Here is a 14,201-nt window from a genome sequence, read left to right on the forward strand (position 1 = left end):
CAGCAGCTTTTATAAGCACAATAAGCAAGGGCCTGTAAATGCTACTTTTTGAAGAAAATACAGTGTAAAAGACAGCTTTTCTTTTATAAGGTGAAGATACCAGAAATTCCCTTACCTCTAGATTCTCTGACACATCTGGGAAAATGGGGAAAAAAACAAAAGGAGATGTTTTTCATCTCTCAAACACAACCAGGGAGTTCATTGCCACAAGATATGGTGAATGCCAAAAGCTGGTAAAAGCTCCAAAAGCAATCAGAGGAATTTGTGAAAGAAAAATCCATCGAGACATAATAAAAAGGACCAGGAAGTCATGGACTTGCACGTAGCATCTGTGGAAGGTATACTAGGAAGGGATCACTGGATGTTTGCCTTTGTAGTAACTGTACCTGGTGCATCTACCTAAGCACTCTAGATGACTACGCTAAATCAACCTTAGATCTTGTTTACTAAGCCAGTTCTTAGGTCATTATCGCTGAAACGAGAAGAATACAGCAGTTTTGAAATGGCTTCTGTATCAAAGCACGTGTTTCCATATTTAGAGCAGAACTCTGACTTACTAAATTGCCATAGACAGCGCTGCAAGCATTTTCCCCTAAGGCACAACTGAGTAACAGTAGAGTAAGCTTGTTTTCCTGAAGATGTGGGCACAATACTCGAGTGCTGCCCTCCAGACACTTTACATGCCATATTCCAGTGCTGTTCAACCACGGATACTTTTGACGAGTGATCAGCACGCGAGTCATGTGCTTCTAGATGCGCAGTAACAGCTCGCATGCTCTGTGCCGCTTCACCACCTATGCACACCTCTGCAAGCGAGCAGACAGAGCGCCTGAGGATCAAACCCATTCCCAGGGTAGGGCAAACCTTTGTGCGCCGACTCTGAAGGAAACAGTCACGCAAGTCACAACAGTGATAAAAACCATCAAGGACTGTCGCATCTATTTGGAAAAGATCATTCAATTTCTTCTAGCCAGTCTGGGCAGGAACTGCGTAAGTTCTCCTTCACCTGCATGCAAATGTGCCACTTGTGAAATGAAGGGAACAGCACTGGGAGAAGATGAACTACCATGAACTACCTGTAGCCTCTCTATGCGGCAGAGTCTTTGCTTCTGTAGGTAACAGCATTTTAAAACAAACTAAACCCAGACAATTTATGCCAGAGCAGGATATAAACTCGCACTCATTCTGTAACAGCTCCTAGACCTCTCACTGGACACACTCGGTGAGAGAAGAAAGTACTTTGTATGAGGACATGCAGAATTGCTGCAGAGGGAAAAACCACTTGGCCTAAGTATGTTGTGAGTGGACGTCTACATAGATTAAGGTAGGTTTCTGTGGTTTTCCGGTAGACAGTTGTGACTGACACAACACTAAGAAATCAACCCTCCTTCTTCCCCTTCCTGTCTTATGACCTTTAGTGCCACTTGTAAGGTTTACTGTATGTAAGAATTTATGAAGCATGCTTTTAGTTGGAAATGCAAAATAACATCCTTAACTCAAGAGACTCCTAGTTCTTGAAAAATGCTGTGGAAGTTTCCTAGTCTACTAAGAGTACCAACTCTTGCAGGATGGTACTAGAAGTAGTATAGAGTTTTGCTAGTATTTATTTGCAACTTTCTACTACTAAACACCTCCGCAGTATGTCTAGATGAATATGCATTGTGTGTGAGAAATTTCACGGATATTTATTAACCCAAATTTCACGGAGCCAAACTTCTGGATTTATAGTAACACTTTTAAACTCAAGTTCTGGAAAGCACTGCTACTCAGGTCAGATCAGTATTCTAATGTGAAGCATCTTTAAAGCACATGGTAAATCTTAATCATTCTAAGTCCCTAAGAGAATTATCCTAAGCAACTTCTAAAATTATGTCCTGAGAATTGGGATTTCAAAGTAAGCATTTCTAATCTTCCATGCATCATTAGAAACCCTCCAGCCCTCAAAACTAACCCCTGCCATACTCCCCTTGGCTACTATACATTTTGGTTTAACTCCCCACATTTAGACTAGAGGTCCACCAGGACTACTAGCTTAGTCTACGTAGTGATATTTTAATTTCCACATCATTCAGATCTGCTGCAGCATTCAGGCAAAATGGTGGTTATAATTCCAGCTTCCTTAGCAAACCACTGTGACTACGATCGGCAAGGCTGTCAAGATGGTAGCAACAACCGGATACTCAAAAAAGAAAAGTGTTAGTGTAGACAAAAATGCAAATAGCCTTTACCCATCACCTAGTACACTGGTTACTCTCAGCCCCTGGAACTTTAACAACGGGAGTGAAGCTGTGCACAGATTTTCACGGTATTCTGAGCTTCTCAGCAGGACGCTATATTGAGCATAAACTGACCGTTTTAATAAAAATTGCTTGGCAACAGGGGTTTTGTATAATACAAACATTTCTACATAAAAACCCAAGGTAGCTTTCTCCATGTGATTACAGCCGGGTCCACAGTAATGCAGACCAGATGTGCATTCTGCATTCCAGCGTATTTGTTAATCTGGAGGGTTGGGGGGGGGAGGAGGGGGGGGCACAGTTTACAGAATTACTCACATTAACCAGGTATAGCTGGTTTAAAATGGTCTTAATTATTCAGAAAAATAAATTAATGAAGTTCTCTTCTTTAGAAAAAGCTCATCTATCACCTTAAAAACATTCCATATGTACAGTTTAACCTCCCTCGTATTTATACTTGCTCCTAGTTTCAGGCATTTCTCTCTGAATTTTGTTGTTTTTATAATACCTTAAGCCTCATTCTGCCTGCCCATTGATCCTGCAGTGGGTGTAGCTGCATGCATTGATGCAGTTACTCATGCTCCCAATTTTCATCATGAGAAGGAGAATCAGGCCGAATGGTTATGGCGTTCGTTTAATGCAGAAAGCGTATCTGTCAGATGTTACTCCTGTCACATCTGCTGAAATGGAATTTTCACCCTTCAAGTGAGGGTGGCTACATCACTGGGTAAGTAGCTGAGTGGGAGGAGCTATAATCGTATACAACATGCAAGTCAGCAGAACAGAAAACCTTATATAGTTATTCCAACATTTGCTTCCCTATGGTATAATTCAAAGAAGGATCCGATCTGCTGAATCATCGACCTGTCTTCTGTTTTCCACTTTACTGTCATCAGCTTCCGCGATAGTACTGCCCAGAAGTGCTCTACTGACATTATCTCTTTTGAAAAGATTTTGCGTGCTACTCTAAACAGCAGTCTCTGGTATCTTCATCTCCTTGTTTTCCTCCAAGGTCTGGTACAGCAGCGTAGCAACCTTTTATAAACTACTAATTGTGTTCGGGGAAAAAAAAGGAAAGTAACCAAAAAGCCTGAACTTGCCAGTTCATTGTTTGGGAGGCTGCCTGGCTGCTTCATCTAACTACAGCATTTTACAAAGTTCAGGCTGTGTTTAATTTCTCTTCTCCAAGAGCTCCAGCAACCCGAGCCTGCGCCGCCCAGCCTCCACCCACAACACAGGCAGCAACATACGGAGAAAGAAAGAAAGAAAGGGGTAGGAGGGGCTAGCGAGGACAAGCCATTTTACAGTCTCTCGTCATTCCAGTCCCCTGCCTAATTCCCATCTTTGGAAGAAAAAAAGAAAGGGGAGAGGACAGCCTGAACTTTTGACCTGTAGCGCAGACACCCAACCAGAACAGAGAAGAGTCATAAAGGTGTCTGTGCAGGGCCATGATCTCACGACAATCGTCTGCAGCTTGTTTCCTCACCATCCTCCTCAAAAAAATGTTGATTACTTGTTTTATGATTGCCAGATGGTGGACTCTACTGAGAACCTTCTTCCATCCACAGTGACTGCCTGACCCCACATAAAACCGGCAGCGGCCGAACCTTTTTCTACCCATTCCACTACGGGAGGATGCAGAGACCTTCAAACCTTAAAGAAGGTGATCCCACTTGTACCAATGTGTTTTCAATTCTGCACGAGGAATTCACACCTGGATTCAGAATCAGCAGCAGTTTGGCCATTCATAAAACGTTTACGTTATACTGAAAGTATATAACATGTTTATGAGGCAAACACGAGATGAGCTTCTCCTTGCCCCGAGAAGTGGATTTGAAGTTTGATACTGCCATGTAAACAAGGGCTAGAGACACTCTGTCTCAGGCAGCATCTTGCAACTATTTTTCTTAATTGCCGTTCAATGAGTGAACACAATAACCACAGGTGAAGCAAAACCACGATTTTAAGACACTGGCTTGTGGAAACACAAAAAAATTGCAGAATGGCTCCCATGTGGATACAGTACTCTAGAATAAAAGGCATTTTATGCCATAGTGACTACTATGCTTCCACAGCAGAGCTCTGGAATACAGTAATTTTTATTCTAGAACAGAAAGCCCAGGCAAGGAGCTGTTGCGGACGATACACAGGATTCGCTCTTTTCTTTCCATTGCACTCAGTTTCCCTGCATGGACAGGCTCCGGACTTCCAACCACACCTGCTTGTGCCAAGACTAAGCAATACTTCAGAGCCTAGGGCAGGGAAGGAAGATACTCCTATTAGTACTTCAGTTGCCTACAACTCCCGTATCTTGTTTTGCCATAACTGTCCAGATTCTTTTCCCTGAATCCTTTTTTCCTCTTGCTCTAACCCATTGCCATAACCATTCAACTCATGAATACACTACAAAGATCATTTTCATCTCTCCCAAGCAGACACCAAAGAAATTTCAAAGCCTTCCACCAAAACCCCAAAAATCTCATGGACTCATTTTCCAAAGAAGTAGGAATTGCGCTAGGGAGGCAGTGGATCCATCCGTAACTCCATTTTAACAAATGTGGTTATTGATACATCCTAACCACGTTCCTCTGGACATTTCCTTGCCTAAACAGTGTCACATGCCGCTTTTACTTCAAGGGCTGTTGTAAATCACAGAATCACAGAATCACTAAGGTTGGAAAGGACCTTCAAGATCATCAAGTCCAACCATTAATCCAGCGCCACCATGTTCCCTAAACCATGTCTTGAAGCACCACATTCACTCGTTTTCTGAACACAGCTTCTTTCAATTAATGCAGCTGCATAGATCTTTATTGCTAAAAAAGCATGGACACCAAAGGCTCTTCCTACAGGATTATGAAATTAGACAGGATTATGAAACTCAAGGAACTACTATCACCAGTTAATCTGCATTGAAGCGGGTGGGTACACCACTCTCCCATTGCAAATGCCATGAGGGTGATACAAGCAAGTATGTTTTGTTTAAGATCCACTTATAACAGGCTAGGACCACGTATACCTGCTTGCTTATCATAGCTCAGCTGATGATGAGGTATGGCAATTCAAATGCAAGTGACTGACTGTGTAACTTGACTTTTCCAGTACTCAATCAGAATTAGCGTTTCACTGGAGACAACAACATTGATAAAATGGAGTACTGACAAACTCAAGGAAGGAAAGTCTCTTAAGGCTGTTAAACACAAAGACGTAACTTCCCATTCAGGAAGCCCTGAAGCCACACATGATTGGAGTATACATTGGGGAAAGTATCTCTGCATGCTTAGCCTAATCTCTTCGCTTTCCTTCATCATTTACTATTGTCCACTTTCTGAGACAGGATACTGGGTTAGATGGATGTGCCGAATGGTCACTATTGCATACCACAGTTAATAAAGTTACGTTTTTTTTTTCCTTCTAACTCCAGCCCACAAGCAGTTCACACTTAGCGCTGAGTGACTTGGCATTATTCTGTTATTTCATTCCCTCCTTCTTCTATTAATCCCTTTGCCATTTTAACTGATAAAACCCCAAAGTTCACAACCTCACTGTCCTAAGATTCCCCTCAGATATGGTACCCTCCCCCACATCAGCGATAAATAAGATTTACAGGGATGCTGACTGCATCATCCTCTAATCTCCCCTTGCCCCCCCGACATACCAACAAGCCATAAAGTTTAGTGTGACCCCCTTTCTGTTGTTGTTTACAATAAAATCCTGCTTCAGCTTCTGTCTTGAATAGCTATCACGAAGGTCAGTTGGACCTAATTGCTCTGGGTGCCTCCTAATGACCACAAATAGCACCTTTTTAACGAGCAGAGAAGGGGGGAAAAGAAAGAAAATGAAAAAGAAAAGAATTCAGTCTTTCAAAACCAGAGAAAGCCTCAACAACATGCTTCTCTCAATTACGCACATCTTTAACTTCTCATGAACTTTACTAGGAAATGCACAGACAGGAGCTCAGAAGGTATCTTAATTTTTACCGCCTAGATTTAATTAGAGGATTGATTCTCTTTTCACATATTTCAGTCGGATTTTATTGTTCTCTCTTCTCCCTGAGGTGTTCTCTTTATTCAGGGCAGTACAGTATGTGATTGTAACACAGTAGCACAGATTCATCAATGCTAGCAGGAAGCCACACAGTCACACATGCAAAACGAGTACCTATGGTTGGTTTAGGTAGAATTTCTTATTTACAGGCAGATTTGTTCCGGTTCAATCATCACTTAAGTTTTCTTTTTCTTGTATGGACTCATCCTGGTCTGATATAATTTTCTACACAAGACACAGTTCCAGAAGATTTCACAATACTCATTACTTCTCTTTTCCTTGTGATCCTCATCTTATTCTTGCTAAATACAAGCCCAAGTGTTAGCAGGCATCCTCAAGATAACACATCAGAGTCCTTCATAGAACAAAACAAAACCAAACCAAAGCAACACATACAGGTGCATAGTATGTTAGATTACACAACTTCAAGCAAATTTCTATAGGTTTGATACAACAGAATTAAAACTGTAAATAACTCATGAATAAGTCCCAAAAAGAAATTAGTTTAATAGTCAATGTAGTCCAATATTCTTTGGTTCTAGTCACCACTGAATATGAACAAGTCTTCCCCACTGTTCTACTTGGGGATGAATACACTTTGCTAATCTCTTCTCTTAAGAGGTACATTGTTCTGGTAGGGAAAATTTCTTTGCCTCACGTTCTTTGTGAAATTCAGCTTCATCTTTGTTGGCTCTTCCCCTCTCCCTACTTCCAGAAAAATGGAAGGGTTTATAATTCTGTTCCTATAATGGGAGTTCTCCTTATTCACTCCTATGACAAAGGATACATTATTCTGGCCATACTAAGTTCTCTTGCTATTCATTGTAAAACCTACATAGAGTTGAACAGTAAATTCTTAGCACACCTTTTTTCTGCCATTTTTGGTTTAGGATTTTGTATTTTGTTTTTCTTTTCATCTAACATCTGGTCAGCAGAAGGGCTGATACATCCCTCTCATTTACTACATGCATGTAGCTTACATCCCAACACTAAACAAAGACCGCATGAATCCTTCCAACACTGCCAAAGAGTCTGATACTTTTAAAATACTTATAAAAATGCAGGAAGTTATTTACTGAATTTACCATGCATTTTGCCTATAAAGAAGTTAACACCGGGGGGGAAAAAAGAGGCTTTTTTTATTAATTAACACTGTGCTGGGAAACATTTTGAGAAAGGGGTATGTGGAATGTGGATACCTTTTATAGTGGCGCCTGAACACAACTGGACTCACTGTCTTAAAAAAATTAGGAATTTACACATACACCCATAATTTTTCTTTAACAAAGTGACAGATCATCCAGGAACCAGTTCAACCTAGAATGAACACTAGCCAGTCAAACTATGTACAGCTGAAGTAGAGGAAAGGAACGTGAATTCAAGGCTTACTATAAAGCAAGATACATAAAGCTTCCGTTTGTTTACAGTTAATTCTTGCTATAATTAAGAGGTTCAGGTACATAGTTAAGTGTCTCCTTCAGCATCTTCTCTATAAAGTAACATATCATAAGCATCTTCCATTCAAATAAGTACTAGTTTGCAAAGCATGTTTCTGCAGAAAGCTCTCATAACATGCAATGTCATATAGATACTTCTCCCATACAAATGTGGAATACGGTTTGGGGAGAAAATCAGAGCTAAACACAATTTCCATTTCACAAAGAAACATTGTATGTGGGAAGAGTATTATGATGTGTCAACCTAGTGCTGTTTAATGCCTCCCCTCCCATAAGGAACTCTACTTTGAATGCAGCTCAGGGCATTTTGATAGTCATCCAAACTTTTACCTTTCTTCTCCTACACTGAGGTTTGTTTCTGGGTTTTCTACTTCTTCAAAGAGGCACCATGTTACCAAAGAGGATTCTGCTTGACTTTTTTGTGTGTACAAAAGGCAACAATAAGTCTTTCCAAGATCTCACCAGGCCAAAGGCAGCAAATGGATTTTCTTTAAGGTACACCTTTCTTCTGCTACTAAAAGCTCCATTCAAGCAGACCGTAACCCCTTGTTCCAGCTATCTGCTGAGGTGTTAAGGAAAGGAAAATTCCAAACATTACATTTGCCATCTCGCCTGTCAAGCCAGTACGACATTGCCAAAGTCCATATTCATCCATTCAAATGGGTAGAAGAAAAACAAACAAGCAAACCACCACCAAGAGCAGCACATAGGTCAGGCACTTACTGGCAAAACTGAAGCAGGCTCAGAGGCCAGACATCAAATGTGCCACAGAGGGAGATAAATGATAGCTTCACGCAAAAACAGAGCTACATGTTGCCTGGAACTGACCAGATACACATTAACCTTTCATCATTTTTTGTTCATGACATTCATGAAATTCTGGATTTCTTGAGAATTTTGCTATCTGGTTAATAGTTTAATGGTTATAGCTGCATATCAATCAATGCAAAGGCATGCTAAGGGAGCACATGGAACAATACATGTCTGAAGATTAAACTTTCCTAAACTGTGGCCTAAGTCTTCCTGGAGTTATATTAACAGTATCAGCTATAAAAAAAACCACAAAAGTTGACTTATAATTCCAACTGACATCAGTTGGACTTTGATGTGCCAATTTATATGTCAAGAAACCATAAAAGAGCTTTCAGAGCAGAGTTCTTATACTGTTCATGTATAACCTGAAATTATATATGCATGGTATTTTATCCTAGCTTTTGACCAGTCCCAATAGCCTTTTAAGGAAGAGCAGTAACTTAAAATTTGTGGCCCATTAAGAGGAAAACTACATCCCAACAGATGAGATCTCAGACACAAAGCTTCCTTTATATCCTTGTTAATTGGGATCTCCAAAGTTAAATGGCATAACACCTATTTTTATCCCTGGGAAGTGACTGAGAGGAAGAAAGGAAGAAACAAAGATGAAAGAGAGATTAGATAAATTGCATCTAGTTGTGCACTACTAAAACCACCTCTTAAAAATATCTGGTTTTTTCTTCTTCAGTCTTGTAAATATCAATAAAGCATATATTTATCTAAAACAATGTAAATAGTATGAGTTACCTCAGGTTCTCTTAAGTGTTTGGGTATTTCATTTTCTACCAAAATTGCAGAATCCATACAAAGTTTGCATACAGAAATTAAGATATAATTTTAAATTATTTAGATAGTTATCAAAAATATCAGCACAGAGACATGAAGATGAGTTGAAAGTAACACTGCCTCCAACACAGAATACCATCAAAAGCATGGATGTTAGTTTAAAGGAAAAGCTTTTTGACATAAGCCTGGTATTAAGTTTCTTTCTCACATCCCTTTTAAGTGTCTCGTCATCACCCTAACCACAGTGACGACTGCTGTATAGGTGACTGTCCTAACCCATACCCTTAATGATATTCCCCTCACTATGCAGTCTTTCTCAAGTCAGGTATTACACTTCATCAAGGCTCATCTGGGACGTTCAATACAGGTGCTAAGACCATGCAATACCACCAACATGCTATATATTTGATAATTTTCTACGCACACAAAGAGCACATAAAAATTGCCTGATAGGAAAACCTAAGTGGGGTGGATGTAAAATAAATTCAGAGAGAATCCAGATTTCCTGAAATGATGAGTGATTCTGGAAGCCTCTATGTTTGGATATTCTCCTTGGGATATTTTACTAGGACTCTATTTTCACAGTGCAGGGCATGCATCTTCTGAAAATCAGACCCCAAGGAAGTATCCCAAAGCTGAAAACCCAAAAATTGAAGGGGGTGGTGGAAGGGGGAGAGAATATCTGTACTGTACTTATCTAGAGCAGGACTGATCAAAGCAATCCAAAAAGTTCTAGCAGTGTCTAGGAAGGGAATCAAGTCGCAGGGCAGCTACCAAGCCTACACTCAGCTAATCTAGGGCTGTACTAGTTCAATGGAAGCTGGCAGGTCAACTTCCTCATTGACTACATCGTTTCCTTTGGGCACTCGTTACTGCAGCTTGCTGCTTAAAACAAGAGACTGGTAGTCATGACAGCCAGCTTTTATTCTCAGGTCTGGAGATACAATAGGGAGGTCAGAACACCACACTGGAGGTGAAGACTCGCTGGTCCTAGGCTGCATGCCAGGAGTAAGAGCTTATCAAGTCATCAGAACACAGCTGAGCCTGGACTCTAGGATTCTGATTGCAGGTCCACCAGATAACTTCTTGTGTGGCCACAGACAAGCCATCGGGTCGTTCTCTATCTCAGTCTACTCATTGAAGGAGCAGATAAAATAAAACTCTTTGTCACAGGGTCACACAATGGCGGTTTAACATACGTAAATGATTCTAATAGTCTCAGGCAAACTAAGCAGGAAAGGCAAACCACTGCTGGTGGTATTGCTGTAGCTGCAGTCCTGATGCCGTGATGTGTGATGTCACAGGGGCAGCAAATCTGAATGCTGAGCACACAGAAGTTTCTTTAAATGCAAAAGCACTGTGAAAGGATTGTATTCCTAATCACACCTCCTGTCACAGTGCTGGCTTCCATTTGCCCTTAAATCCCAGTGTGGCAGCACTGCGTGTGTGTGCAAAAGCACATGCACGCCTGGCCTCTCCTTTTGAAGAAAGAATCTAACAAATCCTTCCAGACAGCATTAGAGAGCAGAGGAGACACTACCGGATCAAAACAGCCACCTGAAGTGACCCCTCTTCTGCTTCAGAGACGTTACATAAGCTTCATGCAGGAGTGGGAACCGACAGGAATGCGGCACGACAGAACGAGAAAGCTCTCGTGCCAACAGGTTCCTTTTAGCTGATTACAGGCAGGGACTTCTCCAACACACTCTGATGCAATGGGCCTGCCCTTTAAAAGCAACACTAATTATCAACTGGCCACCCTACTCCAAAGAAGTGGCACCACAAATGTAAGAAGGGACACATTTCACAGAGGAGTAAAGTACAGCCTCTCCTGTATATTAGACCTAAGAAGTTATGCCATAACAAAGTATAGCCCACTAGATGTCCAGACACATCAGAAGTATCCCTCATTCACAGTCATCGGGAAGCCCCCAGACAGAAAAAAAAATAAATACCTACAGCATGTTTAATCCTGCTTGACCCAGCTCCTTTGCCTAAGTACAGCAGTTAAGAAAGGTTGTCTGAGGGACTGCAATACATGCTTAAGTTCTGTGGCTGATTAAGCAAGCACATACTCCTGACTCAGGGAGTAAAAGAACCATCTACTTGGAAAAAACTGTATGCCAGAATCAAAATAAAATCTGAGGAAAAAAAAAAAAAATACCTTTTGAACTCATCTATATGAGTGAAGAGGCTGGACTAAGATTTACCAAGAGTTTTGGTTTATTCTTTTTTTTCCCTGAGTATCTCCACAGTCTTAATGGAAAGTGGCAAAGGGCATTCTGAAGATCTTAAATGCTCTTTATCCTGTAGCGACCCAAAATAGCATCTTGTGATGTACTTGTGAAATTCTAAAGAAGCCTCACAAAAGCCTAGAAGCCACAGGCAGTGGAAAATGGAGCACAGCAATGCAACTTATGATCACACAGACCACAGGAACATACATAAGAGGAGAAGAGAGGCAAATTCATTCTCTAAATGGTAGTGAACCGTAGCCTGGGAACTGTATGTTTCGGAGAACTTTAGAAGGGACTTCTAAAGAAGGGGCACAGACTTTCCCAGCACTGACCTGCCACCAGTAAATCACTGAGTTTGCTGGCTTTTTGCTACTAATAGTATTGCCCTGTTTGAGAGCCTCAACAGTTTTCATCAGTATCTGACTTTAATTGCAAGCTGCTCCCAGAAGATACTAGGGCACAGATGAAAGAGTGCTAAACACTTCTAAAGGCTTTAGCCAGGGATGTGTGCTGTGGGAAATTTAATTAACAGTTCGGCATCCAACACATGACCGCAGCCAACTCTGATACTGCAAGTCTTTAGTCCTTTAGAGAATGACCTATGAATATTCCAGAAGAGAGAATACATCTCCTCTTGCTTGTTCCTAGACAAGGTCACTAAGCAGAATACCACTGTGCTGCTTCTCCTCATTCTTCTTACATTAAAAGTTTTTCCTTTATTACATGAAGTGTTCTGTCCCCAAAGATGTTCCTCTGAGGACTGAAAGCAACTGTACCACTGCCCATCCAGCTGCAGCCATCCAGGCTCTATGATGTTAAATGAATACTTGATGTTATTCAGAGGGGCCCTGAAAGACGGTTTAGAACATCACCGTACTTCCAGAGATGTTCTAAAAGTTATTGCTGAATCAAGACTGCTTACAGAAATGGACCATGATGTACTTCTCAATCTTTTCAAGTGGATTTCACTAGAACCTGCTGACCTCTACTCTTTAAGAGGAAAGAGCAAAATACGCCAATAAAAAGAGGGGGAGGAGAGATTCTTTCTCGCTAAATCCTTTTTCTGCAAAAGCAGAACTGGTTCTTTGACTCTGCATTCAGGTAGTTCTGCTTTTGCTCAGTTCAAATGGGAAACCAATAGAAAAAGAGAGACAAACAATATGAACATCCTCTGTGGCTCCACAGAAGAGCCACCTAAATAAGCTCCTTCAAATATCCTTAGATGAACACCATGGATTTTGGCTCCTTTACAGCAAGATATAAAGGACAGTAGGTTGCTGAATATTTTGCTTTATCTCAGGAGAGCAAGCAGAGGGCTGTATGTCTGAGAAACGTGGAACAGAAGAAAGTTAGCTTGTCTTCTCCAACTGGCTTCCCCTGCCCCCTTTTCTTTCAACACTCCTGGACAGAACCACCATGACTCAACTACAGAAAACATGAACTTAATGCTCCCTGTTTCTCCAGGGTCACATGGCTACAGATCTTCTAGAGCCTTGGTGGAGTTTACAATTTCCAGTCTTGTATGGCGAGCAAGAGATGAAACAGAACAGATTTTTCTTCAAAAGAACTACTAATGTGAAATTACTTTCATCATATCAAATTTTAGCATCAAAAACTTCAACTGCATTGACATGCACAAATAGAAGTTGGAAGCTTCATTTCACTATCATCTTATTCAAACAGATGATGCTTTAGCCCATCACAGCCATTTCAAAGAACAAAGCGATCCCGTAAGAAGAGGCTGAAAAACTTGATGGACCTTGTGCTGCGCTCAGTTATCTATAAGCACGTCCATTTACATCAGCAGCAATAAAAGGTGTCAGAAAGGATAAATTTGGGCTATCACGGCTTACCAGCTGCATGTTGCACCTAGAAAAAATTCTAAAGTTTTGAAAAAGTTACTTGTATCTTTCAATATGGATAATTTTAGAATGTATGTGTTTGTACTTTCTGAAAAGCAGGCCAATATCAGGCATGTCCAGATGTATACACAAACCCACTAGGGTCTTTTGAAAAACCATAGGCATTGAGCAAATTATGCTCTAGTTATGTCAGTGTACATCCAAAATCAGTGGAGTTACGCAGGCTTTTCACTGAGCAGTCCCTGTCCTAGTTACTTTATCAACCCCATACAAAGCACAACTGACATCTTAGTGGTAACAAACTGAATGAGAACATGCCTATCACAGCTAGCATTTAACGCTACAGATACATGTGCATATGTGTTTTAGAGTTACTATTGTTTTCTTTTCCCCTCTAAAGAGAAGAGATTCCCCATCCCCCAGCCCTCTGCAGCCCTCTCCACCTCATTTCCATCTGGCTGACACTGCATTAATGCTAAACCTCCAGCTGGATCCCACAGTATTGTCTTGAACATTTTGTTCCAGCAGAGCTGAACTCTAGGAGACTCTCGGCGCTCAACACAAATCACAAGGCTTTATGTACATACAAGAGCAGCCTCTCAATAACAGCCTGTGCCCCTGGTACCGTGGCGGACAGGCTGGAAATAGGGCTGGTTCATGGAAGGAGGCCAGTTGTTGTGCTACGGGGGTTTTTGTTTTGGTTTTTAGACACTGCCTCTTTTCACACGAAGCAGACAAACAGGGGAGACTCCCTCTCTTTCC

The 14,201-nt window shown here is 41.2% G+C and overlaps 1 protein-coding gene across 1 annotated transcript in view; it reads right to left on the bottom strand.

Moving 5' to 3' along the window:
• The window catches only part of SKI (SKI proto-oncogene), a 116,172-nt gene that overhangs the window by 71,858 nt on the left and 30,113 nt on the right, over nucleotides 1–14,201 (bottom strand). The window lies entirely within an intron of this gene.

Source organism: Phaethon lepturus, unplaced genomic scaffold, assembly GCF_000687285.1.
Source record: "Phaethon lepturus isolate BGI_N335 unplaced genomic scaffold, ASM68728v1 scaffold12225, whole genome shotgun sequence".
NCBI classification, from domain to species: domain Eukaryota; kingdom Metazoa; phylum Chordata; class Aves; order Phaethontiformes; family Phaethontidae; genus Phaethon; species Phaethon lepturus.